We start from the raw sequence: 24,751 nt of genomic DNA on the forward strand, positions 1-24,751 counted from the left end.
GAGCAAAAGTTTAACACGTCAAGAAAAAAGATATTCAAAGGTCAACCATATGAAAAAATGCTCAACATCACTAATTATAGAGAAATGTAAAGTAGGCCTTCATGAGGTCTCACTGCACACTCTTCATTCACTGCACGCTCTTCAGACTAACTTTTATTTAAAATGTTAATAATAAAAAGCATTGGCCAGGATATAGAGCAAATGGAATTCATAAACATTGCTCCTGCAATGTAAGTTGTTAAAAACTACTCAGAAAACTACCAGGGGACTTCCCTGGTGGTCTAGTGGCTATGACTCCAAGCTCCCAATGTCACGGGCCTGGGTTCGATCCCCAGGGTTGGAACTAGATCCCACATGCCACAACCAGGGGTTTACATGATACACCTAAGGATCCTGAGTGTTGCAACTAAGACCCAGTGCAGTGAAATACATAAATAATTTTTTTTTTCAAAGAAAGAAAACTGTCAGAATCTAATGACCCAGTAAGTCAGTCCACTCACAAACACAGACCCAATAAAAAATGTTTCAGTCCAGTTCAGTCACTCAATCGTGTCCGACTCTTTGGGACCCCATGAATCGCAGCACCCAGGCCTCCCTGTCCATCACCAACTCCCGGAGTTCATTTAGACTCATGTACATCAAGTCAGTGATGCCATCCAGCCATTTCATCCTCTGTCATCCCCTTCTCCTCCTGCTCTCAATCCCTCCCAGCATCAGAATCTTTTCCAATGAGTCAACTCTTCACATGAGATGGCCAAAGTACTGGAGTTTCAGCTTTAGCATCAATCCTTCCAAAGAAATCCCAGGGCTGATCTCCTTCAGAACGGACTGGTTGTATCTCCTTGCAGTCCAAGGGACTCTCAAGCGTCTTCTCCAACACCACAGTTCAAAAGCATCAATTCTTTGGCGCTCAGCCTTCTTCACAGTCCAACTCTCACATCCATACATGACCACAGGAGAAACCATAGCCTTGACTAGATGGACCTTAGTCGGCAAAGTAATATCTCTGCTTTGGAATATGCTATCTAGGTTGGTCATAACTTTTCTTCCAAGGAGTAAGCGTCTTTTAATTTCATGGCTGCAGTCACCATCTGCAGTGATTCTGGAACCCCAAAAAATAAAGTCTGACACTGTTTCCACTGGTTCCTCATCTATTTCCCATAAAGTGATGGGACTGGATGCCATGATCTTTGTTTTCTGAATGTTGAGCTTTAAGTCAACTTTTTCACTCTCCTCTTTCACTTTCATCAAGCGGCTTTTTAGTTCCTCTTCACTTTCTGCCATAAGGGCGGTATCTTCTGCATATCTGAGGTTATTGATATTTCTCCCAGCAATCTTGATTCCAGCTTGTGTTTCTTCCAGTCCAGCATTTCTCATGATGTACTCTGCGTATAAGTTAAATAAGTAGGGTGACAATATACAGCCTTGACGTACTCCTTTTCCTATTTGGAACCAGTCTGTTTTTCCATGTCCAGTTCTAACTGTTGCTTCCTGACCTGCATATAGGTTTCTCAAGAGGCAGGTCAGGTGGTCTGGTATTCCCATCTCTTTCAGAATTCTCCAGTTTATTGTGATCCACACAGTCAAAAGACTTTGGCATAGTCAATAAAGCAGAAATAGATGTTTTTCTGGAACTCTCTTGCTTTTTCCATGATCCAGCGGATGTTGGCAATTTGATATCTGGTTCCTCTGCCTTTTCTAAAACCAGCTTGAACATCAGGAAGTTCATTGTTCACATATTGCTGAAGCCTGGCTTTGAGAATTTTGAGCATTACTTTACTAGCATGTGAGATGAGTGCAATTGTGCGGTAGTTTGAGCATTCTTTGGCATTGCCTTTCTTTGGGATTGGAATGAAAACTGACCTTTTCCATCCTGTGGCCACTGCTGTGTACATATACACAATATGGGGCATAATCATGCATGGTTATAGCACTACTGTTCTTAATATCTCCAAACTGGAAACAGTTTAAATTTATATCCAGTGCAAAATAGACTGTGGTTTAGTCATGCAATGGAATACTATGCAGCAGTGAGGATACAGACATGAACAATGAGCACCAGCTACAAAAAGTATAGACTGTCTGTTTCCATTTAATAAATTTCAAAGGCAGAAAAAATTGCTCTGATGAAAGAAGTAAGTGTACTGGGTGTATTTGGAAAAGAGAGAGCAACTAGGAGGGAGCACGAGAGAGTTTTGAGAAGGGCCATTTGTCCTTTTTCTTTTTCTAATCTGGGTGATATTTATAAGACTGTGTTACTTTGTGAAAATTCATTGAATTGTACTTTGTGCACTTTTCTGTGTGTGTTATATTTAAATGTAAAATTTTATTTAAAACTTGAATAAATGCATTCCAGAGTTTCAAGTCATCTTTACCCGCTGATAACTGGAAATACTATTCATGCTTTTCACATTTGTAATGATTTATAAATGTGTTCTACTGGAAAGTTGTTCTGACCAGTTTTGAGGTTTTGTGAAGAAGAGGTTACAAGTTCAATCCCTCTTTTTATATAATGAAACATTGTTTTATATGTGAAACATTCAATGTTGATTATTTAAAACTTTATTAAATTCATTGAGTAGACAATAGCACATTAAGCAAGGAATTTGTCATTAAGTTGGGAAGCACAGATGATCCATTAGATGGCAGAGTTAGCTGTCAAATGCGTCTCAACAGCATTAGCTTGAATTCTAATCTCCATATAGATAGTGGCCTACACTCCAACATTCTTGAATGTGTAATTCCTCCAACCCCAGGATCTCTCTCTCTGACCTCCAGGTTATTTCATTTATACCATTCTCTGCCTGGGACTATCTTACATAGCTCTTCATCTAGCTAACCCCCAAGTGTAGTCAGATATCACCTGACCCTTGTGATAGTCTCTGAGATGGTCCCCAGTGAGCCTCTTCTCCTGGTCTTCATGCTTTGTGCAGTCCCTTCCCTTGAGTGTGGCCTACACCTAGTGATTCACTCCTAGCAAGTGAAATATGACCAAAGTGATGGGATATCACTTATAAGACTAGGTTACAAAAAGAATGTGGCTTCCGTCATGGCTCCCTCTCTTCTTGCCTTACTCTCACTCTCCTCTCAGAGCCCTTGCTCAAGGAAGTCAAGTGCCCATATGGCAAGAAACTGATGTGTCTGGCCAACAGGCAGTGAGGACCTGAGGCCGGCCAACAGCCTGGTGAGTTTGATTCAATATGAATCCTCCCCAAGTTGAGCATGAAGATGACTGCAGTCCTAGATAACATCTTAAGACCTTGAATCAGCTAAGCAGTACCCAGACTTCTGACCCACAGAAATGGTGACCTAATACATGTTTGCTGTTTTAAGCGGCTATGTGAAAGTGAAGGTTGGTCAGTTGTGTCCGACTCTTTGTGACCCCATGGACTGTACAGTCAGGGGGCCTGAATACTCCAGGCCTGAATACTGCAGTAGGTAGCCTTTTCCTTTTCCAGGGGATCTTCCCAACCCAGGGGTCGAACCCAGGTCTCTGCATTGTGGGTGGATTCTTTACCAGCTGAGCCACCAGGGAAGCCCAAGAAAACTGGAGTGGGTAGCCTATCCCTTCTCCAGCAGATCTTCACACCCCAGGGATCAAACCGGGGTCTCCTGCATTACCAGCTGAGCTATCAGGGAAACCCTTAAGCAGCTAAAGTTTGGTGTGATTTGTTGCACAGCAATAGATGACTAATCAGCCCCCACCTTCACTTTTCCCACTCCAGGCTGGACTCATTGCCCCTGTTGTACCTGACACTTCCCAGAATCACAGCATTTATCACACATTATAGTAATCTACTGCTTACTTGCCAATCTCTCCAGTTCCTAGAATTCAGCTGTACTCAATAAATGTTTGATTAACACATGGAAGAATAAATAGATAATAGTTGTTTAACCTTGGGAAATAACCTGTCTGATTCTTAATGTTTTCATTTGTAAAGTGATAAATAAAATTTGTAGAACAATTTAAGAGATAAAAAGAGTATGACTTGGTAAATAATTAGATGTGAGAGGTGAGGAAAAAGGAAGAGTCAAAGTTTGGACAACTGGATATTTCTAAGAGAGAAAAAAAAATAAAGAGGACCAGAGGAAGAGACCATTTACAGTGGAATATGGTGAGTTCAACTTTGAACATGCCAAAATTGATGTATTGAGAACACTTCAAGCAGACTGCTGTGTTATAGCCTACAGCTTAGAGGTCTGTGGTGGGATAGATTTGTGAGTTAATAGCAGGCAGATGGTGACTGAAGCCATGAGACAGAGACCAAAGAATGAGATAAGCTTTTGGATTGAGAATAGACCCTTAGGGAACATTCTCATGAAAAGGAGGAAGTGCTCAAGGGTCTGTCTAGAATAGGAAGAGTGTGGTGACCCAGAAGCATGGATGCTGATGGTTTCACAAAACAGGTAATGATCAATAATAATAAAAAGAACAGAGATCAAGATATTAACACCCCTTGGAACTGAAGATTGTATCTTTCAAAGATAACTTTAACCGCATTTCCCATTCCATGTGCTCTTTGCCTTTGTCCCATTTAGAGAGGGGGTAAATCTCCCTTTGATTCTGGGAAGTCTTGTGACCACTTTGACTAACAATCATGGTGGAAATGAGGCTATGGGACTTCTGAAGCTATAAAACTCACAATTTCTGAGTCTTAACAAGCAATGCCTCTTCCACTTCCTTTCCTGAAATACTAGAGCATGCCCTGTATGAGGCCGCCATGCTGCAAGGAAGGCAAACCACATGGAGAGGTTATGTATAGAACTCTGGTCACCATCATGCAGCAGAGACAAGCTGCACTGTGTGATCCGTCTGACTTCCCCACCCTCTGAATACAAAAGCATAATAAAATCATTGTTTTATGCCACTAAGTTTTGGAATAATTTGTAATTTGTTACACAGTGACAGTACCTAGAGAGCTTCCCAGATGGTTCAGTGGTAAAGAATCCATCTGCCAAGCAGGAGATCCAGGTTCAATTCCTGGATTGGGAAGATCCTCTGGAGAAGGAAATGGCAACTCACTCTAGTATTCTTGCCTGCAAAATCCCATGGATCAAGGAGCCTGGCAAGCTAAGGTCCATAGGATCGCAAAGAGTCAGACACCACTTAACACAATACTAATAGTACCTAGAACAACACAATAGTACCTAGAACAATCAGTTTTAGAGAACGTTGTTTCCACGGAGTAGTTAGGATAGACACCAGAGTGCAGTGGGTTGGGGAATGTGTAAGAGGCAAGGAAAGGGGGGGGGGCATATGAATAGGTTATAGTGAGGGGAGCTCAAACTGGAGGACAGAAGAGGGCTTAGAAGAGTGCTTATCAGCTGGAGTAGACTGGACAGATTTATAGGATAAGAGAAAATATCAGAGGAGTATAACAGTCAAAGCAGAGAAGAGAGGTTATAACAGAGGAGATGGCAGGGGAGGCCTAGGGCACACTTGAAGAGCTGCACTTAAATGGTCTCTATGGAGACTGGAAGAAATAACTGGAATTTGCTGGGGCAGGAAAGCACAGCAGGAGAATGGTGGTACTGCTGTGAGTGCAGTTCACAGGATCATCTGTCAGGTCTGGACTTCCAGCCCAGGGGATGATTGACTGAGGAAATGGAGGAATCAAAGGGTCAGCATTTATTGGAGGTCGGAGTACAGGTATCATGGGTATGAGATCCTGAAATCACCAAAAGCCTGGGAGAATGCAACCATAAAGGAGGTTTCTAGAATCTGAATGACCCAGCCCTGGGTCTTGACAAGATCCAAGATGGGGTCTGGGAATGATGGCTGAACTAGAGTGGAGGTGAAGTCCCTTGGTACTAAAGAGGTCTAAGAAATAGCAGTCCAGTCTGTTGTCTGCCTGGGCACTGAGATCTCTTAGGATGATGGGGGACCTGAACAGGAGAGGAATACTGAGAGTCAGGCCACGAATGATTCAGTGAGTGAGCACTGGACAGTTTTCAGGCTTGGGAAGGAGAGATGTTGGATGGCATGAGGCTCTAAGGAAGATATGAGCCTGACAAGCAGGGGTGTGGACGTGACAATGGAGAGCCAGGACAATGCAACCACCATGTCTGCCTCCGAGGCACAGGGTATGGGCCTGAGAGGGTGAGCAACTTTGTCCTGAAGAGCTACATAGAAAGTGAAGACTTCTGTTAAAACAGAAGGTGATGAGAGCCTTCTGTAGAATCTGGGGATAGAGGGAGCATGTGTTTACAGTGGATGGAGGGTTCCTGAGGGTGCAATGTCTAAATAGGGTTTCAGAGTAGCTGCTAAGTCGCTTCAGTCATGTCTGACTCTGTGCGACCCCATAGATGGCAGCCCACCAGGCTCCCCGGTCCCTGGGATTCTCCAGGCAAGAACACTGGAGTGGGTTGCCATTTCCTTCTCCAATGCATGAAAGTGAAAAGTGAAAGTGAAGTTGCTCAGTCGTCTGTCTAACTCTTAGCGACCCCATGGACTACAGCCTACCAGGCTCCTCCGTCCATGAGATTCTCCAGGCAAGAACACTGGAGTGGGTTGCCATTGCCTTCCCCATTGAGAGTAGAGTGAGTCAGAAATATTAGGGCAAGAAATGATGGGAATGAGGGAGGCATAGAATTTGAGGTCAGGGAAGAGACCCTTGTTCTAGGCATATTTAGAACAGAGGCACGTGCCTGTGTTAGGTAGGTAGTGAGGGCCTTGTTCTAGATCAAGGTTCTTGTCCTCCAAGTCCAGTGCCCCGCCCTCAGGCAGGCCTCTCCCATTGGAGCCAGGAAGCCCCCAGGCCTGGGAGATGACTGATTTCCTAGAACTCTGTAAAGAGGGGTGGTGGGCGGTGGTGGGGGCCGCGCCTGGCTGCAAACCCTTCAGACAGCCTGGGCATCTCTGACTCAGGAAGTCACACGTAGCAATGGATCTTCCTGTTATTACTGTTCAGCTATAAATAAACCAGAAAAATGTGAGAGTTCTTGAACTCTCCTGAGAGGAAGACAATAAAAAGCAATCTGACCAACCACCTGGAAGCTCATTTTAAATAACTTTCTATGCCTATTTTAAGACAGAAATGGACATACTCCTATTAATAAGCCTGGCTAACTAAGTAAGGCCTGCCTGCAGCCAGAGTGACTCTGAAAGCCTCTTTCCCCACAGAGGCCCTGTGAGTGACAAGAAGGGTATGCTCTTGTCACCAGACAAGCCCCTGCTGGTCATTACAGGTAGAAACTTCTACAAGGAAAGAGATTTCTTGATTTCTAATCCAGGTCTGACCCTTTGTGAACATAATTACAGCAGCCAAAGGATAGAGTTCACCTGAGACCAAGAGTGTTTCTTTCTGGACATCCCCCTGTGAGACTACCAACAACCTGAGGGAGGCGGTTCTGTTCTATGCCCATTTTACAGATGTGGAAACTGAGTCTTAGAAGAGTACATTCCACTCCCTGTCCCCAGGTTCTCACAGTTAGAGAAGCTGGGAATTGAGGCAGTCTACGGAGAAGGCAATGGCACTCCACTCCAGTATTCTTGCCTGGAAAATCCCATGGACGGAGGAGCCTGGTGGGCTGCAGTCCATGGGGTCGCTAGGAGTCAGAATAACTGAGCAACTTCACTTTCACTTTTCACTTTCATGCATTGCAGAAGGAAATGGCAACCCACTCCAGTGTTCTTGCCTGGAGAATCCCAGGGACGGGGGAGCCTGGTGGGCTGCCGTCTCTGGGGTCGCACAGGGTCGGACACGACTGAAGTGACTTAGCAGCAATAGCTGACAAACCTGGGGAGATAACCTCTCTGCCATCTACCTGCCTTCCTGAGGCGCAATTGTGGGCATCCCAGGTGGCCCAGTGGTAAAGATTCCACCTGTCAATGTAGAAGACAAAGAGGCAAGAGTTTGATCCCTGGATCAGGAATATCCCCTGGAGTAGGAAATGGCTACCTGCTCTACCATTCTTGCCTGGAAAATTCCATGAACAGAGAAGACTGGCAGGCTGCAGTCTATGAGGTCACAAAGAGACAGGACTGATCACGCACGCATGCATGCACTCTGAGGCACAATTTAGTTGCATGAAAGCTTTCAAAGTCACCTTCCTTTTGCTTCAGCTCAGATGTAGTCAGTAGGCAGCTGATCATCACGTCCACCCTGTGCCTTGCTCATGCCATTCTTCAATGTCCTGGCTATACTCTGCAAAGCCACTGTGGCCAGAAAATCGGGTCTCCTTCAACCCAGACACCCCCACCATCCTGCAGGGAGGTCACCCCTCGTCCATCAGACACTCTGGCTTCCTGGTTTCAAGGAAAGAAAGAGCCTCTCAGGAGAAAGGGAGACGGTGGAGTCGGGCTGGAGCTGAGACTGAAGGGCTCCAGGGGCTTCTCTGCGGTCTCCACCTGTCCCTGCCTTTCTCGCCGTTTTCTCTAGAGTCTCACTTCTCACTGCATACCTTCTCCTGCCCAGGTCTCCTCCTGGCCTCTCCTCACATGGCAGCTCAGACTCTACCGTGTAGAACCTTCCAAAGCATTCCTGTCCTCCAGCCCACTGCTAACTGCCTGAACGCCTCAGCATTCTTGGTTCACATTCCTGACGTGGGAATCTGATTGGCCCGGCTCCCTTTATGGGCTGGGCCACAGGTCATAGGCAAACAGTCAGCCTGGGTTGGCTCAGATTACTTCCTTGCTGTACTGGATGCCAGGAGTGGGACAAACAGAGCCGAGGAATGTCCTTCGGCTCTTTCAGCTGGGGCCATTTGTTGAATTGTTCCTTTTAGAAGACACAGTGGCTAACATTTGCACTGTGCTGCTAAAACCTGCATGGGCCCTGAGGCAGGAACTTAGGCTTCTGGAGCCATTTATCCGTTCAGTCAAGTTCGGTCGCTCAGTCGTGTCCGACTCTTTGCAACTCCATGAACTGCAGCACACCAGGCCTCCCTGTCCGTCACCAACTAACTCCCTGAGTTTATTCAAACTTATGTCCATTGAGTCAGTGATGTCATCCAACCATCTCATTCTCTGTCATCCCCTTCTCCTCCCGCCTTCAATCTTTCCCAGCATTAGGGTTTTTTCAAAACAGTCAGTTCTTCCCATCAGGTGGCCAAAGTATTGGAGTTTCAGCTTTAGCATCAGTCCTTCCAATGAATATTCAGGACTGATTTCCTTCAAGATGGATTGGTTTGCTCTCCTTGCAGTCCAAGGGACACTCAAGAGTCTTCTCCAACACTACAGTTCAAAAGCATCAATTCTTCAGCGCTCAGCTTTCTTTATAGTCCAACTCTCACATCCATTTATAAATAAGGGCTTTAACTGCTAGAAATGATGATGTAAGGTAAACAGACTCTCACTCCAGCGATCCTATTCTCTTTTAAACTGCTCCCCCACCAAAATGTCTCTCTGCCTTTAAGAGCTCTCAGATGGTGACCTCTGCCTTCTGTCCTCTCGCCCCACACACCTCTGGCGCCGGCGTTTTGCAGCTATCACTACCTCCCCGGGCTGCCTCTGCTGATCCCCTCAGCACACCTAAGCCTTGCAGTGATTTAAGGAACCACCACAGCGGGCGTTTTTCATCCTAATTATGTCACCTGTTACTTAAGGGCGTCACCATGCTCTGACCTCTGATGGCTTGGCGACCCTTGATTGCATCTGCTCTTCCAGTCTGTCCTCTCCGGCCACTTTGCTCAGGACCCAGGCACAAGGGTGTGGGGAACGAGGGAGGCTAAGAGGCAGGGGCAAAGCTGAGGAGAGACAGCAGGTCTTTCTCTGCATCAGTCTCCATTTGGTCACCTGGGGTTGAGTTATTTCCCTGGTCTCTCAGGCTAGTAGAATTGGGACAGGGCCTGACCAGGCTTAGAATCCACTTGACAGGTGGCTTTCATGGGCACTGCCTCCCAGGATCAACAGGACGGAGGACTTTTGGATGAAAAATACAACAGGACAAGTACTCTGCCCCAGAACTCATGGGGAAGCTGGTAGGCAGTGGGCAGCTGGGCTCTCAAGTTTACACTGGTCTCCTCTCTGTATGCCTCTGTCTGCCTAGGCTTGAGGTGAGATACAGAGAAGGACAGAGCTGCAGGGAGAGGAAGTGGGGAAGAGATTGGGCCCAGACAACAGTGGACCTAGGGTAATGAGTTAAGCATTCACAGATGCTAGAGCACCAATTATCTTAGGGGTGATTTCTCTCTGGAAGCCAGTCCTTTACAAGGGACAAGGCCTTATAGGTCAGCTGGGAGCAGATGGTGAGATTTAATGTGACTCTTGAAGCACGTTCTCAGGAGCCAAACAGAATGCATGGGAATCCTAGCCGACCTCACCAGCTGTGTGACCTTGGACCGGTTAGTAGAAGCCTTGGTTTCCTCATCTGTGAGACAGAAGTCACCACAGGACATATCTTGTAGGGGCACTGTGAGCAGGCCATCGGATAATGCACACATAGTGTTCACAACAGCACCTCGCACCCAGCACCGCGTTCACTGTCCTTGCAGAGCTCATTGCCTCTTACCTGCTCCAACAAGAGTGTAAGTTCCTCGGGGATTTCAATATATTTTTTCTCATGGTACGTCAGTGTTGATAATTGGAAAATAAGTGAGTGAATGCTTGGAAAATAAACTTATTTACAAAGCTCCAGTGAAGAAGATCTTATTAACCGTGGTAAGACCTGTATGATTTTATGTATTTGCTGAGGCTCATTCCTTCAGTGTGGTGGGCCAGGCCACACCCAAAACCACCTCCATCCCCATAAACCCATCCACATCTGCACACCCATGGCCACTCCCCTCCCCACCCCCTGACCCACCCCCTTCACCCACCTCTGCACACCCCTGTACTCAATCATCTCCCCCTACCCTCCCACACATCCCTACCCCCCAACACATCCCTACCCCACAAGCACACACACAGCCTCTCACGCACAGCCATACCCACTCCCCCCCCAGGATTTCCCTCTCTGCACACCCATCCTCACACACACCACACACACACGCACACACACACACACACGCACTCCCATCCTGATACTATCTAAGGAATGTATTTTCCTTCTATATCCTTCTTTAGGGTAAGAAGGAAATGGCAACCCACTCCAGTGTTCTTGCCTTGAGAATCCCAGGGATGGGGGAGCCTGGTGGACTGCCATCTGTGGGGTTGGACAGAGTCGGACATGACTGAAGCAACTTAGCAGGAAAAGAAAATGAGCTTTCCCAGCTGCTTCAAGTCTCCAGCCCTCACCCCTTTCTGTCCCCACCTCCACTTTCCTCCACCTGTTCCTCTCTCAGTGGAAAGGACAGAGCCCTGGGAGGTCTGGACCTGAGTTTCTCAGGTGTCACTGAAATGAAGCCACAGTTCAGAGGCTCTCAGAGTTGGAATCACCTTCAAGGTCCTCCTAACAGGAGGAAGCTCATTTCCTCTTTGGCTCCCTGGACAGAAATGATTCCTTTCTCAGCCCCAGAGGAACATAGCTAGGCCTGCTATGGAGCAGCTCAGGTCTGTCTGGGATCCCCTCAGGGGAGCGTCTACCCACTTGTAGCTCACCTCTGCAGTGGTTCTCACATTACCTACACAACAGAGAGGAGAAAGCTTACTTATAGTTAACACAAATATGTGTTTTAGATATTTTTATTAATTTTTATTGGTTTATTTATTTGGCCGTGCCAGGTCTTAGTTGCAGTAGGTGGGATCTAGTTCCTTGTCCAGGGATTGAAACTGGGCCCCCTGCATTGGGAACATGCAGTCTTAGCCACTGGACCACCAGGGAAGTCCCTGTTTAAAACATTTAACAAATATTTATATTCGAGTAATATAATCTAAACCTCACAGCACTGTTGGGATGGGTAGCCCTCCATTTTACAAATGAGAAAACCAAGCCCAGCAATGTTCACTGACTTGTCGGTGGTCACACACTATGGACACTGTAGAGCCAAAACTCAGACTTTTCTGACTCCAAAACTGCAACTAAAAATTGAAAGATCCTCCCTGTAAACTTAGGTTCAGGGAACAGCTTTGCCATCACATGGCCTTATCTTCTACTGGCCTGGTGACACACATAGCCTTTTCCTGTGATAAGCTTTGATATGACACCACATGTGACTCGGCAGCTCTGACTTTCTGGGGAGATGCAAGCACTATCTCTTGTCTCTGGCAAAAAACCTCTCCATCCAGCCACCCACCCACCATCCATTTACCTGTCTACCCATCCAACCATCTATCCATCCTCCTACCTGTCTAACTAAAACCTCTCTGAGCACCAATTTATTCATCTATAAAACGAGGATAGTTAATGTAAGGTTTAAGTGTTGCAAACATGCTAAGTACCTGACATATAGTGATGCATTAACATTTACTCCATGATATCTTTGCCTAGTTAAGGAGTCAGCTTCAGCGGGATGTTAATTCTTTGGAATGTCCAAATCCTGCAGCCGGATAATGTTCAAAGAGCTCTGTCCTTTGATTCATGGCTCTGGGGACCTGGAGTTATTTGGATGCCTGTGTCCTTTTTATTAGATGTGTCTCTCTGACCTCCACAGAGAACAGTAAGAAAGACCTATAAAGGAAAACTGTGGGCAGGGGGATCACGAGTGATGTAAACCAAAGTCAGCAGCAGTCTATAGGCTTCACCTTAAAAGAGTCAGGCATGGGGTCAGGGGGTGGGGGTAGAGACTAGAGAGCAGAAAGTTTAGATTAGCTTCCCTTCCTTTCCTCCAGACTCCTTATCTCTCAAGAAGGAAACTTGTGCGACATTGAACTATAAAAATCCTCGGTTGCAGCTTTGATGTGTCTTCTCCATAAAAAGCTCAGCCTGGCCCTAGATCTGATAGAGTGCCTGATGAACTGTGGACGGAGGTTCGTGATATTGTACAGGAAACAGGGATTAAGACCATCCCCATGGAAAAGAAAGGCAAAAAAGCAACATGGCTGTCTGAGGAAGCCTTGCAAATAGCTGTGAAAAGAAGAGAAGCAAAAAGCAAAGGAGTAAAGGAAACATATGAGTGTCTGAATGCAGAGTTCCAAAGAATAGCAAGGAGAGATAAAAGCTTTTCTTAGCGATCAGTGCGAAGAAATAGAGGAAAACAACAGAATGGGAAAGACTAGAGATCTCTTCAAGAAAATGAGAGATACCATGAGAACACTTCATACAAAGATGGGCTCGATAAAGGACAGAAATGGTATGGACCTAACAGAAGCAGAAGATATTAAGAAGAAGTGGCAAGAATACACAGAAGAACTGTACGACCCGGATAATCTTCACGACCCGGATAATCACGATGGTGTGATGACTCACCTAGAGCCAGACATCCTAGAATGCAAAGTCAAGTGGGCCTTAGAAAGCATCACATGAATAAAGCTAGTGGAGGTGACAGAATTCCAATGGAGCTGTTTCAAATCCTGGAAGATGATGCTGTGAAAGTGCTGCACTCAATATGCCAACAAATTGGCAAAACTCAGCAGTGGCCACAGGACTGGAAAAGGTCAGTTTTCATTACAATCCCAAAGAAAGGCAATGCCAAAGAATGCTCAAACTACCGCACAATTGCACTCATCTCACACGCTAGTAAAGTAATGCTCAAAATTCTCCAAGCCAGGCTTCAGCAGTACCTGAGCTGTGAACTTCCAGATGTTCAAGAGGTTTTAGAAAAGGCAGAGGAACCAGAGAACAAATTGTCAACATCCGCTGGATCATTGAAAAAGCAAGAGAGTTCCAGAAAAACATCTATTTCTGTTTTATTAACTATGCCAAAGCCTTTGTGTGGATCACAATAAACTGGAAAATTCTTCAAGAGATGGGAATACCAGACCACCTGACCTGCCTCTTGAGAAACCTATATGCAGATCAGGAAGCAGCAGTTAGAACTGGACATGGAACAACAGAGTGGTTCCAAATAGGAAAAGGAGTACGTCAAGGCTGTATATTGTCATCCTGCTTATTTAACTTATATGCAGAGTACATCATGTGAAACACTGGGCTGGAAGAAGCACAAGGTGGAATTGAGATTGCTGGGAAAAATATCAATAAGCTCAGATATGCAGATGACACCACCCTTATGGCAGAAAGTGAAGAGGAACTAAAAAGCCTCTTGATGAAAGTGAAAGAGAGTGAAAAAGTTGGCTTAAAGGTCAACATTCAGAAAATGAAGATCATGGCATCTGGTCCCATCACTTCGTGTGAAATAGACGGGGAAACAGTGGAAACAGTGTCAGACTTTATTTTTGTGGGCTCCAAAATCACTGCAGATGGTGACTGCTGCCATGAAATTAAAAGACGCTTACTCCTTGGAAGTAAACTTATGACCAACCTAGATAGCATATTCAAAAGCAGAGACATTACTTTGCCAACAAAGGTCTGTCTAGTCAAGGCTATGGTTTTTCCAGTGGTCATGTATGGATGTGAGAGTTGGGCAGCGAAGAAAGCTGAAAGGTGAAGAATTGATGCTTTTGAACTGTGGTGTTGGAGAAGACTCTTGAGAGTCCCTTGACTGCAAGAAGATCCAACCAGTGCATCCTAAAGAGATCAGTCCTGGGTGTTCTTTGGAAGGACTGATGCTGAAGCTGAAACACCAATACTTTGGCCACATCATGCAAAGACTTGACTCACTGGAAAAGACCCTAATGCTGGGAAGAATTGGGAGCAGGAGGAGAAGGAGACGACAGAGGACGAGATGGCTGGATGTCATCACCGACTTGATGGACATGGGTTTGGGTAGACCCTGGAAATTGGTGATGGACAGGGAGGCTTGCGTGCTGCGATTCATGGGGTCACAAAGAGTCAGACACAACTGAGTGACTGAACTGAACTGAACTGGCCCTGGGAAAGAAGCTGATGGAAAACTTAAGGTCTGGACTGTGGTGAAAAAAGTCAGTGAGGCTGAAGCCCAGACAGTGTTCTGGGGATGATGACCATGGAACTGGTTATGCCTGCTATCTGTATGGTACTTTACAGTTTGCCCAGTTTCCATATGTGCCATCACTTCACAACCCTGTACGTCAGGAAAGATAGGCATGTCTAGACTGTTCAGTCCAGTTCAGTTCCTTTCAGTCACTCAGTCGTGTCTGACTCTTTGCAACCCCATGAATCGCAGCACGCCAGGCCTCCCTGTCCATCACCAACTCCCGGGGTTCACTCAAACTCATGTCCATCGAGTTGGTAATGCCATCCAGCCATATCATCCTCTGTCGTCCCCTTCTCCTCCTGCCCCCAATCCCTCTCAGCATCAGAGTCTTTTCCAGTAAGTCAAACTTTGCATGAGGTGGTCAAAGTACTGGGGTTTCAGCTTCAGCATCAGTCCTTCCAAAGAACACCCAGGACTGATCTCCTTTAGAATGGACTTGTTGAATCTCCTTGCAGTCCAAGGGACTCTCAAGAGTCTTCTCCAACACCACAGTTCAAAGCATCAATTCTTTGGCGCTCAGCTTTCTTTATAGTCCAACTCTTACATCCATACATGACTACTGGAAAAACCATAGCCTTGACTAGATGGACCTTTGTTGACAAAGTAATGTCTCTGCTTAGGTTTGTCATAAGTTTTCTTCCAAGGAGTAAGCGTCTTTTAATTTCATAGCTGCAGTCATCATCTGCAGTGATTTTGGAGCCCAAAAACATAAAATCAGCCAGTTTCCACTGTTTCCCTATCTATTTCACACGAAGTGATGGGACCAGATGCCATGATCTTCGTTTTCTGAATGTTGAGCTTTAAGCCAATTTTTTCACTCTCCTCTTTCACTTTCATCAAGAGGCTTCTTCGTTCCTCTTCACTTTCTGCCATAAGGGTGGTGTCATCTGCATATCTGAGCTTATTGATATTTTTCCCAGCAATCTCGATTCCAGCTTGTGCTTCTTCCAGCACAGCGTTTCTCATGATGTACTCTGCATATAAGTTAAATAAGCAGGATGACAATATACAGCCTTGACGTACTCCTTTTCCTATTTGGAACCACTCTGTTGTTCCATGTCCAGTTCTAACTGCTGCTTCCTGACCTGCATATAGGTTTCTCAAGAGGCAGGTCAAGTGGTCTGGTATTCCCATCTCTTGAAGAATTTTCCACAGTTTATTGTGATCCACACAAAGGCTTTGGCATAGTCGATAAAGCAGAAATAGATGTTTTCCTGGAACTCTCTTGCTTTTTCAATGATCCAGCGGATGTTGACAATTTGTTGTCTGGTTCCTCTGCCTTTTCTAAAACCTCTTGAACATCTGGAAGTTCACAGCTCAGGTACTGCTGAAGCCTGGCTTGGAGAATTTTGAGCATTACTTTACTAGCGTGTGAGATGAGTGCAATTGTGCGGTAGTTTGAGCATTCTTTGGCATTGCCTTTCTTTGGGATTGTAATGAAAACTGACCTTTTCCAGTCCTGTGGCCACTGCTGAGTTTTGCCAATTTGTTGGCATATTGAGTGCAGCACTTTCACAGCATCATCTTCCAGGATTTGAAATAGCTCCACTGGAATTCCATCACCTCCACTAGCTTTGTTTGTAGTGATGTTTTCTAAGGCCCACTTGAGGATCAAAATTTGCCACCTCAAAATATGCCACTTTGGTAGAAGGATTGTTTTGAGCTGAAGACAATTGAGAGACAGCAGACACCAAAAAAATCTCTCTGCCCTCACCTTCTGGGCTTCCCTGGTGGCTCAGAGCTGAAGAAAACACCTGCAATGCTGTAGCCACAGGAGACATAGGTTCGATCCTTGGGTCAGGAAGATCCCCTGTAGGAGGAAATACAGCAACCCTCTCCAGTATTCTTGCCTGGAAAATTGCATGGACAGAGGAACCTGGCAGGCTTCACAGGGTTGCAAAGAGTAAAACACAACTGAGGCAACTTAGCAAGCATGCAAGCCCTCACCCTCTATTTGCCTAAAAGCAGAGCATACATTCCTATTTGTAAAGGTGTCTCACTCTCCTGTGCTAGGAAGATGAGGACCCAGGACGACAACTTCTTATACTCTTTATTGCAGGAGACAATTTTATACTTTCAACAGCTCAGAGATGGCACCACGAGGACTCTCCATTACACATCTTACTAAAATAATCCTTATCTTCCATCAGTTTCCCATGTATTTGCCTACGCAGGCTTTCCTTTGTCTTATTACTGCTCTACAAATTTATTGTTTTTCATTAAGATGCTATATAAGCCCCTTTGAGGCACTCATCATTGAGTTTCTCCCACATGCATTCATGCTGCAGTCACTCATAAACTGTGCCAATTTTTTTCTTGTTTATCTGTCTTTTCATCAGTTTCTGGACCCAGCTGCAGAACCTGGGAGGGCAGAGGAAAAAGCTTTTTCCTCCCCTTAGTTGTTGCTGTTTTTCAGTCGCTAAGTCGTGTCCAACTCCGTGGTCCCATGAACTGTAGCTCGCCAGGTTCTTCTGTCCATGAGATTTCCCAAGCAAGAACACTGGAGTGGGCTGACCTTTCCCTCTCCAGGGGCTCTTCCTAATCCAGGGATCAAACCCACTTTTCCTGCATTGGCAGGCGGATTCTTTGTCACTGAGCCACCAGAGAAGCCCTTTTCCTCCCCAATAATACCTATTATACAGATGAAGACACTAACCAACAATAACTGGCTGTTCCCCTGATCACTGAGGTTTCAACCTAATCTCCTGACTCCCAAGAGCCCTCTACCCCATTCCAGACTTCCTCTTTTCACAAGGCCCCCAGATACTGGGGAAGAGTTATTTCACCATGTCTTAGGCAGCCATGACTTCAAAACAGTTTGGAGAGACTCCTTTTAGTTTTTCCTTGTCTTTAAGTTTTTAATTAATCCATTCAAATTTGACTTTACAAAGTACCTGCCCTGTGCAGGTACTGCCCTCCTGAGCAAATTCAGGCCTCTGCAATTCAGTAGGTGAGGGGCGTGGTCGGGAACTGGCTGCCCTGGGAGCATCAGGTTACCCTGCCAATAACCTGCTGGAGGGAGTGACTCAGCAGCCCAGACCTAAAAGATGAGTCAGAGGGACTCAGGCAAAGGAAGAGAGGGTTCTGGGTAGAGGAATCCCTGCCTGCAAACACCGGGATGCAAAGAGCTTGGTGAGTTTGGGGAAGTGAAGAGGTTCAGTAGGTGGGAGGGTGGAGTGGAAGCAGGAGGAAGGGGAACTGGGAGATGCAAGGCTGTTGAGTGGCAGGGGACAGAGGTCAGGGGACTATGTAACAATGCTGAGAAGTTAGTCTTCATCCTAAGAGCAATGGACGCCTTCAGAAGGATTTACCTGGGGCCTCAGATGGTTATGATTGCCTCTGACTGCTGTGAGAAGAATGGATTGGAAAATGCGGGAGGTAAAGTGTTAAACCTGGGGATTTTGTTTTTCAATATTTTTTCAACATATCTTCACTGCTAGATTGAGAACTCCTGGAAAGCAGAAAAATGAGTCTGAAATACAGTCCTGGAGTTGCCAGCGCTCCCACAGAAGCACACTTCTGAAAGAAACAAGCCTTCATTAGTATCACCAAGCAGAGCCTATGTAGACCCAGGCCTGCCCTCCAAGAGCCCACAGTCTAGTGTGGCATATGGGCATATAAACTCCACCTTGGTGTCTGCACCAAGTCCTACAGGAGCACCGTGGGGCATGGCTAGCTTTGCAGAGACCATGAAGGCTTCTCAGAGAAGGTGACATCTGAGCTGGGCCTTGAAGGATGGAAAGGAGTTTGCTGGGTGGCTAAGTTTGATCAAAGAATAAAGATCCTGACTTTCTTAAAGGACAATAAAGTGAGACATTAAAGTCACTCCTTGGGAGACATTTGTCAGGATGGCCCCACACCTGCATCCCTACTTTATAGATGATACCTGAATCCCCCACCTCACTCATCCCCAGATGCCAACCCCACAACAGTGGGACTTCAAGACTGTTTTATCCTCTGACATTTTCTTCATGTAAAAATGTGAAGGAAACTTGATATAAAATTGCCATTAAGAGCAGATGGACCTGGCTTCAAGTCAGGGTGCTGCCACATTGCCTTATTAGACAAGTCCCCTTGACCTCTCTAGACCCTCGTTTTTCATCTGTATTATGGCAGTAATAGCAGTTCCTGCATCACAACATTAATGGGTGGACTTCTATACTAGGTATGACGCTGTGGTGTCTCAGCTCCAAAACTCTCCTCTCTGTATTCCGATTTATGATGATGGGGTTGGGTCACTGCAAATTGCATTTTTGCCAGACAAGCTGACTTCTACTTGCGTTCTGCCAATGGGCTGCACAGCTGGAGGGGGATGACGGGATTTACTCCTTACTGTCTGCTTCCTGTGGATTTCCTGTCTGAAGGAAGAGATCAGGAAGGCTTCTAAGCGGAAGTGATATCTGAACTGGATAAGGATGGAGAAGAGTTTATTGGATGGTTATGACTATCACCACAGCCATGCTTTTTCACCCTGACAGCAGTGAAACCTCCCCATAGCAGTAGCTGAAGCCAGTTTGCAATTTTTTAAACACAGAATTGGCTGCCTTACATCCAGTCAGAGACATCAGCACCAACCCAGCAACGCTCCCTCCTCAGTGGTCTGAGTTTCAGCTCACAGCATCCTTCTACTGAGCCTCTAAATTTTAATAATTCTGACCTTTTTCCCCTCTGGTCCCTCATTCCTAGGGTGATTGCTGCCTTTTGCAGTTGCTATCTTTGTTACAATTTATAACGCTAAATTTACCTGTTGAGTTATCTAGTTAACAATGTTATTCCTAGCTGCTGCTGCTACTGCTGCTAAGTCACTTCAGTCGTGTCCGACTCTGTGTGACCCCATAGACGGCAGCCCACCAGGCTCCCCCGTCCCTGGGATTCTCCAGGCAAGAACACTGGAGTGGGTTGCCATTTCCTTCTCCAATGTATGAAAGTGAAAAGTGAAAAGGAAGTCGCTCAGTCGTGTCCGACTCTTGGCGACCCCATGGACTGCAGCCTACCAGGCTCCTCTGTCCATGGGATTTTCCAGGCAAGAGTACTGGAGTGGGCTGCCATTGCTTTATTTCTAGCTAACAGTCCTTTATCTTGAATTCACTCTGTTCAAGTAACTAATGTGGTTTTTGTCTCCTGGTTTCACTCTGATTGCTAATAATTAATGAAAAGATATGTTACCTTTTGAGTTAATCCCCAACAAGGGTTCTCCTGCCCTGTGTTGCTTGCCCCAATAGAATTAGAGTTCAGTTCAGAAGCAAAGGAAATGTAAAATAGATGCTAGAGGGAAGCAGTTGTTTAGCACGAGGAACTCAGCTTGGTCCTCTGTGAAGACCTCGAGGGGTGGAGGGGAGGGAGGCTCAGGAGGGAGGGGATATATATACATTTATATCTCATCTATGTTGTTGTACAGAAGAAACCAACAAAACATTTTAAAACATTTGTCTTCCAATTAAAAATAAATAAAAATTAAAATGAAGCAAAGGTAAATTTTATTCTTTTATCAAAAATTGGAGAGGTGTGAGCCTATCCCTTAAAGCACATGCTGCCCGCTACAGGCTGTCAATGGGGCTGCTTTATAAGGTGCTCGCCAGTGGGGAGGACAGAGTTCTCGTGCATCAGGCATAGCTGTGCTGCTTGCAGCTCCTGACTGAAGTGCTGGGCGCAGCATCTCTGAAGTGTGGTGTTGTGGGCAGAACTTCTGCACACAGCCTGCCAAGCTGAAGTGTTGAGCGCAGTCATTTTGTACAAGGAACAGAAGTGCCTGGTATAAGGCCCCTCTGTGCACGCAGTACCCTGTGAGCGGGTGAAAAAGGAAAGGAAAGCACAAAGGAAAAGGAAAAAAAAATAGACTTTATTGCCCAGATTCTACTTATGTTTCCTGGGAATTGTTCAATGATATATATGTATGTGTATATATACACACAAAGCCCACGTGTGTATGTTTATATGCATATCTAATGTTTGGTACATACTAAACTCTCAATAAATGCTTCTTCTAATAATTCCTTATGGGTTCCTAATGTTCCCTTATTCATTCATTTTTTTCAGCATATGCTGTTTCTTACTATGTGTCAGGCCCCATGTGAAGTATTGGGGTACAGAGCTGAACAAGCTACAGTCCAGCCCTCAGGGAGCATACAATTGGAGTGGAGAGGACCACCAAGGACAGGAGCCCATCCCAGGAATGGTTCTTGGCACCTCATCCAGGATCCCATTGCAGATCTCACTGCCCAGTTACTCCATCTCCCAGACCACCCAGAATCCTCATGCCCCACTACATGAGCATTATCCATCTGGCCCATTTTCAAATGCCTGTTTTTTGACAGACCTCCAGAATTAATACTTATGGTAAGGTTGATGTGATACTAGCTTATGTTATTATTATTTATTTGCACATCTTACCATCCTTAGCTGGTAAATTACTTGAGATTGGTTTCTCCAAATGGCTTGTTTCTGTGTCAATGTACAGCCGTAGTACAGTGCCTGAGGGGCTTCCCAGGTGGCTCAGTGGTGAAGACTCTACCTGCCGATGCAGGAGAAGCAGGAGACGTGGGTTTGATCCCTGGGTGGGGAAGATCTCCCGGAGCAGGAAATGGCAACCCACCCCAGTTTTCTTACCTGGGAAATCCCATGGACAGAAGAGCCTGGCCAGCTACAGTCCATGGGGTCACAGAAGAGTCAGACATGACTTAGCAAGTAAATACCAACAGTGCCTGGGACATGATAGGACATACAAAAAAGAGACAGTAAATGAATTAATTCATCTAGTCAAGAAATATCTCTTGAGCTCTTACTATGAAGCAGGCATTGGTAGATACTGGGAAGACAAAGACAAAGAAATGAACAGTGTCCCAGCTCCTAGTGAATGGTTGACTGATTCAGTGACTGAAACCAGACAACCTCTGAGGACCTTGATGGGGCTGGAAATGGTCCCATCAGCCCGGTACCACATGGACTTTCCAGCATTTCTGCTTCTTTCCTGCTGAGCCCTCAGTGGGCAATGGCAGCCGGCTGTGGCTTACCTTACATCCTGAATGCTGGTGGCCAAAGGCTGTATTTAAGTAGAAAACATTTGCATTTTTAATGTTGCCTGGAATTGGAAAGGCTGTGATAACCTTTCCAAATTGATATTGGTTTTTACATGATTGAAATAGGCCTCAGGCATTCCTTAAATGGAAAATTTAAGGTATTTCCATTATCAGTGAGAGGGCAAAATCTTCTCAGAACATTGCCCTGTTTGTATCCTCAGAAAACATCACCTCTCTCCCCTGAGCACACTCAGCACCTTTGCCTTGTCAGCATTTCAGGATCCTCTTAACCTTCACTTGGTCCCCTTCACCATTTTGGAGGGTGGACAGGGTGAGAATTGCTAGTCCTATGTCCTTAGGGAGGAAATGGATTCTAAGACATGCAGATGGCTTACCTCTCTAATCTTAGCCTCTAAAGGTGAAGAGGACCAAGCGAAGGTTAAGAGGATCCCTTTCGTCATCTGCAACATAAGAATAAAATGTTGCTTCATAGATTTGCAAATGTGGTCATCTGTAAAGGAGCTTACCATCCCATGCCTGATACTTGACTTATGCTCACTGGACATTAGTTCTTTTTTTTATTGATGTATAATTGCTTTACAATGTTGCATTAGTTTCTGTTGTACAACCATGTGAATCAGCTATATGTATATGTATATCTTCTTCCTCTTGAGTCTCCCTGCTACTCTCCCCCCATCCCACCCTTGTAGGTCATCACAGAGCACTGAGATGAGCTCCCTGTATTACACAGCAGCTTCCCACTAACCATATATTTTACAAATGATAGTGTATATTGGACATTAGTTCTTATCCATCCCCTAGCAGTTACTTGTCTAAGGTAACCCTTCAAAATAAGGTGAGAACCCTAAGCTCCTGGCTCCCACGTCTCTTTCCAAGAGACCCATTTGACACAAGGTTAAAGCACATATTTTGGCTTAAAAGCAGAAGGACTCATTTCCATCTTCACTCTATTCTGACTACTCTCATTAACAATATATGGCATAACAACCTGTCTGAAAACTTCTTGGCACCCATGTTTCCCTTCTCTGTTTTCCCTGTAGTGAAAGTTGCTGCATAGTCCAATCTGGTAGCCAAAAGCCACATGTGGCTATTTAAATTCAAATTACTTAAATAAAATTTAAGATTCAATCCTCAGCCATAGTAGCCATATTTCAAGGGCTCAATGACTCCATGTGGCTAGTGGGTATAAACACAGAGACAGGCCATTTCCATGATCACGCAAAGCACGGTTGGAAAGTTCTAAGTGAGAGAGAGAGAGGAAGGAGAGAAAAGAGAAGGAAAAGAAGGAGAAGTTTGGAGAGAAGAGTCAAATTGGTTTTCCAGAGCATTCCTCATTAGTGCACATCCCTGCAAGTGTTCATCCAGGCATGGAAATCAATGTCTGTATATTTGCACATTCTAATGGAAGAGGGGAATTTTCTTCTCTGAGAGAGTCAGTGCCTGAGGACTTTTTTGTTTGTAAATTTTGCAAATTTAGTTTGGCTCAATAAATGTTACCATTTAAAACTCAGATGTGATCCTTTCATTCCCTGATCTGAATAAGTCTGTGGTCCTTCAGGGCCTGCCAAGAAAGCCCTATATCTTCAGCATGTCTCTGAGGTCTTCATGATTTACTCTCACTACATCCTGTACCCACTTACTGTAGACACACACAGACGTTTGCCCTGTCTTGCCTGACAACCACCTTCTCCGATGCATCTTACACTCTATACTCCCTGCCTCAGCTCTTACTGAGCCCACTGCCTGCAACACCCCAAAAAGCATCATCTCCACCAACAGACACTGGTCAAAACACAATTCAAATGCTTCCTCCTCCTTATGCTTTCCCTACTTCTGCTGGTCTGATGTGCTTCTGTGTCCAGCATTTCATTCATGTTCTTCAGCGTATTTGCCCATGCCCTTGTAACCATGTCTCTTCACCATATTGCCCCACAATGGTGATTCTCAAACTTTGTATGGAGGAAAAACCAATATTTCTTTGTTTAGTTTTTGTAAATATTCAATCTATTGCATATGGATATTTTTGTAAAGTAAAATGAAATTTTAAAGAGACATATAAAATATGAATCTTAATTACTGTATTGTCAGGTTCAAATTGCTATGCAAATGTTTCTGTACTCTTACTCATTTCTGTATTTCTCTCATCTTTGGCCAGTAACAGTTTTCAGGCCACACGTGGAACTGCACTGCCCTCCAGTCCCAGCTTGAAGTCTCTGCATGTGGTCCTCTCTTGATATGCTTTATGGAATTCATTGGAAACTTTCTGTCAGTGTTCCTCCGGTTGTCTAGGGATGCACAGAGGAGCATTTTTGTGAAGATGACATTAGAATGAAGAGGCCCCTCTGTGTGATGATGCTTGTGGGCTGATTTGGGTGAGGACACCAGTTTTATTGTCTAAGCAGCTTCACAACCCTGAACTTCTTACCTGAATGTGGCTTTGGCCTGAAGCTAGAGCAAGGTTCTTAAACTCTATTGTGCTGTGACCCGCGCCAATAGTTCGGGGAAGCCTGTGGATCTCTTCTCAGAATGTTTTAATGTTTGATGTTTTAAGTGCAGAAAATAAAACCCCACCAAATTTTAAAGGAAATCAATTGTTCTGATATATAATTGTTAAAATGTATGCTGTACAGTGTTTCTTTGTTAACACATTAAAATAATATCTGTTTGAATTTGGTTGTTTAGTAACATGGAGCCTCCACATGCAGGCTCAATCCTAAACAATCAATGGATCACCGAAGAAATTGAAGAAGAAATCAGAAAATACCTGGAGACAATAAAAATAAAAACACAGCAACCCAAAATCTATCGGAGGCAGCAAAGTTGTTCTAAGAAGGAAGTGTATAGTGATAGAAGCCTTTATAGTGATATTGTTCTAAGAAGGA

General features: G+C 45.1%; 1 long non-coding RNA gene across 1 annotated transcript; it reads left to right on the top strand.

The window, feature by feature from the left end:
- Window positions 17,878-24,451, top strand: LOC108635643. The gene is made up of 3 exons (XR_001917905.1): window positions 17,878-17,964; window positions 20,869-21,168; window positions 24,025-24,451. It is a non-coding gene; the product is annotated as an uncharacterized LOC108635643 (long non-coding RNA).

Source organism: Capra hircus, chromosome 3, assembly GCF_001704415.2.
Source record: "Capra hircus breed San Clemente chromosome 3, ASM170441v1, whole genome shotgun sequence".
Classification (NCBI taxonomy): Eukaryota; Metazoa; Chordata; class Mammalia; order Artiodactyla; family Bovidae; genus Capra; species Capra hircus.